The sequence below is a fragment of the Pinus tabuliformis genome, chromosome J (assembly GCF_031772625.1).
Source record: "Pinus tabuliformis cultivar Carrire ecotype Pingquan chromosome J, CPIR1, whole genome shotgun sequence".
Lineage (NCBI taxonomy): Eukaryota > Viridiplantae > Streptophyta > Pinopsida > Pinales > Pinaceae > Pinus > Pinus tabuliformis.
In genome coordinates, this window is record NC_142295.1 from 179,095,019 (window position 1) to 179,099,184 (window position 4,166).

Here is a 4,166-nt window from a genome sequence, read left to right on the forward strand (position 1 = left end):
ACTCATGGGTGCACCATAAAATACAAAAAAATAATGCACCTCTATTGGCTAATGAAGAGTCTCATGGAAAAAGCCATCATTCCATCGTTGCCTAACTCTGGCAAAGCCAAATGAGGCCTTTAATAAGTCCAGAAGGAATTGCAACTTATTCAATTCGAAATCCAGCAATAGAATGTTCAAATTGTTTGTATCTAAAAGCACACTTCATGCCTCCCTCATTCAAAATTACCAGGATCCAGTGCTAAGCCCCCTGCCCTTATGGAGTCCTCTGATGATGATTAGTTTTTAGTTCTATTATGGCTATTTTTTGTTGAGCTTTTTTATTTATATGTCAGATAGTATCATATATTACAGTTAGGTAGACGAACATTGGTTTTAGACATTCGGGCCTATAAGGCCTTGTTTGACAGACTGAAGTTATTGTGATTTTGGATGGATTATAATGAGTTTCAGTGGCGAACAAACATATTTTCCTAGTGGGGAGGTTGAGGCCACTAAACATCTTTTATGGATGCAACGTTCTTTTGAAAATGAATTAATGAAGAGGACCTACCAATCTTACCAAAAAAATGATATATATTACTAACAATAAAATATCTTAGTCAATATAGACATTGAAATATTATATTCATGGTTTACCTTTGTATATATATATATATATATATATATATATATATATATATATATATATATATATATATATATATATATATATTATTGAAGGAATTACACATCTTCCTCGTACACTACTTTAAAAAGCACCTACCAATGGAGAAAGATAACTCTATTATTATAAAAATGATATTTGAAGTTTTCTAGCATAGATATTCAAATATTCTATTTAATATTTATATTGAAATATTTTTAAAATACAAAAATCTTATATATCTTCATTAAAATAAGATATATTGCTTCAATAGTTTCCATTACCAGTTTCTTAAACAAGTTTTCAGTTACTCAAATTGATATATATAATGTATTAAATTTACTTATTATTTAAATTATTGAGCCAAGAAGCTCATTCCACTACCGAGTATGAGAGGAATGTGTAAGTTTTTATGGCCGTCGCTTCCCCTTTAAAGTAAAATAAATGTTAAAAATTATGTTCGAAATAGAAACATAATGTTGGTCATAATAAAAAAAAATGAATATGTTGTACAGTAATTAGAAATAATAAAAAAAAATGTGTGACTAGGATGCTTAAATCTTATAATTTGGTTATTGATAAAATATTTTAATACGAATTAATATTGACATATACTTAAAAATATGTTAATAACAAAAACCCATTTTATTTTGCATCATAAATATCTGAATGTATATGTTATATAAAATATTTTAATGTCAATTTCCTATACATTATCTATCATTTAAAAAAAATATGTATATATAATAAAAATTTAAGTTTTTGTGGTTAAAATGCTTATTTGATCTTTATATATATTCTATTTACCATTCAAAAATACAATTTAAACAATGAAAATAACACATTGTATTTTACATTATAACAAAATTTGCACATGAAAAAAATTAATTTTTCTCAATTTATATTGATTCATATTTAAAATAAATCTATGTTAGTTATATATATAATTTTACACTATGCATGAAAAACAACTGCCCTGATAGACAAATAAACGACAATTATATAATAGAAAACTTCCATCTATAGACTTTTTGTCACATAGTTATTAGAAAACCTTGTGATCTTCCAAATTTCAATGTGAAATAAACCCACGACTCGTATAGGTTGACTTATCGTGATTATGACTTTTATGCTTTGGGCATGCGGGTATCCAATAGATCTCAGTCGGTACTGATCGCGAGTTTTTAAAATAATTTGTTCTACACCAACCCGTGGGCACTTGTCACTAGTTCTTACGGCACTTCATTGACCCCACACGGCTTTCTGGAACCCCTAGCTGGCCTTCTGGAACCCCTAGAGGAATCTTTCAATGGATGTGACGATTCAAGAAGAATATTTCATGACGTTTGAGATATTGGAGTCTATCTATAATATAGAATATAATAGTGAAATGGGCTATCCACGCTTTAAATCATTTTTCGAAAAAATTGAAAAGAGAGTTTAGTCTAAAGAAAAATAGATTAGTGGTGAAGCGTTGCTTACGATACCCTTCAAATTGTCAGAATTTTTTTTATGATACCCTTCAAATTGTCATATTTTTTTTTCTTTAATCGACATAGAAGTGGATCGACTTGATCCATCCGTCAATATAATTGGTATAGACTAAACTACCACATTCAGCCAGTCAACCTTCACCTGCAAACTTAATTTGACATACATATCGATTTATCAATGAGTTCGTTTTCTTGAGAAAGAAGGATAATAAATACATACTACGAAAATACGTTTGTGAAATTTCCTAAATTTCCCCATATTGAAATGGTGGACGAGAGTCTAAGACATCACATATTTATCTATTTCTTATTCATTATTCAGTTTTATTTAATGAATATTATACGGAGAATGTGAAATGAAAATGGTGGATATTTGAAAATCTAATAAAAAATTAACAAATACTAAGTTTTAATATATGTATTTTTCGTTGAAAGTAATGGTTCTATGTCATATGTTTCATGTGTATTATAAGTTGTTAGTGAATATTCTGAGGTGTTATTATAGATATTGTTATTTCCCATGTGTATAAGTTGTTGTTGTATCGCCACAGTAGGGGGATACCCTCGAACTGGTACCTGAGGAACGAGCACATCGGGAACGATGAATTGAGTAACAGAAGTAGGGACGCGGGATGCGAGGGGAAGAGTGGATGTCATCGAAGTGATTGGATTTCAGTGGATTTCATCGTCATGTCTTAGTGATAGATTCACTTTCTTAGGTTCTAGATTTGTCGAAGTAGGTAATTTGTATCATATATATATATATATATATCTATATATATATATATATATATATATATATATATATATATATATAATTTGTGATCAATAAAAATATGAGAGTGATTTGTGTTGTGTGTAATTTTTCTCTCTCTTTCTATTCTTCTAATATGGTATTACAGTTCATCTCATCCTAACACTCTCATGAGAGGGATCAAGAAAATGGAAATATGAAAGGGTTGACTCATAGGATTAGTGTGTAGATTTTTTTTATTTTTTTTGTAGATTGGAGTCCCTTTGGCAAATTGATCATTGTGGCATGACAATGGCCTTTTCATTGAATTACAAAAAAACAGAGTGGTGATTGATATCCATAGAAACATAGAGATGGATTTTATCAGGATTCTTTTGATAATATCCACTCTAATTTCAGTCATAAATCTACAAGGTACTTTAGGTGTGGTAGTATGTGAGAAGCTGCTCGTGAATATTTGCACGTTTTTGTTGTCACCTTTTGGAGCACGTTGTGTATTTGAGAAGTCCATCTTGAGAGATGACATTATTCAGTATGAATTTGAGTTCTCTCACTTTATTGTGGAGAAGATTAAAGAGTGGATATAAATATAAGAATGCATGAATGCATGTGGGGTACAAAGTTTAGCAATGGGGATGTCTACAGATGCTCTAGTAGAAGGTGATTTTACTATGAAACTATGCTCTCCAAATTGCTACAACAAGTGCCCTAACATCCTTGAGCTCTACTTCAATCTTGTCGTAGGCGAATGTATATACTTGCCCCGCTTGTGTTGGGCTCATAGAAGCAGAGACTGACGAATAATAAGTCAAGTTATATCTAGATCCAAATCAAACATAATTTCCTAATCATTTGTTGTTGGTCCTACAACAATTGGTTATTGGAGACTTGAAAATGTCTTTGCCTTCCTCCCCATCTTCTACTGGTTTCTAGGAAGAACATTATTTTACATTTACGCAACTCCTTTTTGTTAGGATTTAATTACCTTATGTAGAGATGTTGGGTTGTAATTTGTTACGGAGAGATGGTGGACTTGTAACATATTTAGTCATGCAAGATCAGTGAAAGGGTTGAATTTTTCTCATAAGAGGGTTGCTTTCTCCTTAGAAATCAACTATATTTCTCCACATATAAATTCAGATCTAAATTTTATTGTACTTAGCATATCTCGGAAATCTAACATCAGTAGAGGACAAGTTTCATTCTCAAGGACTAAGTCTTTTCTTATGGGCATAAATTGTCTCTATCAGTGAAGGGCGCCAAATTCAACTTT

The 4,166-nt window shown here is 30.6% G+C and overlaps 1 pseudogene; it reads left to right on the forward strand.

The window, feature by feature from the left end:
- Positions 1 to 3,246: 3,246 nt before the first annotated feature.
- On the forward strand, positions 3,247 to 3,867 carry LOC149226254 (uncharacterized; annotated as a pseudogene).
- The last annotated feature ends 299 nt before the right edge of the window (positions 3,868 to 4,166 follow it).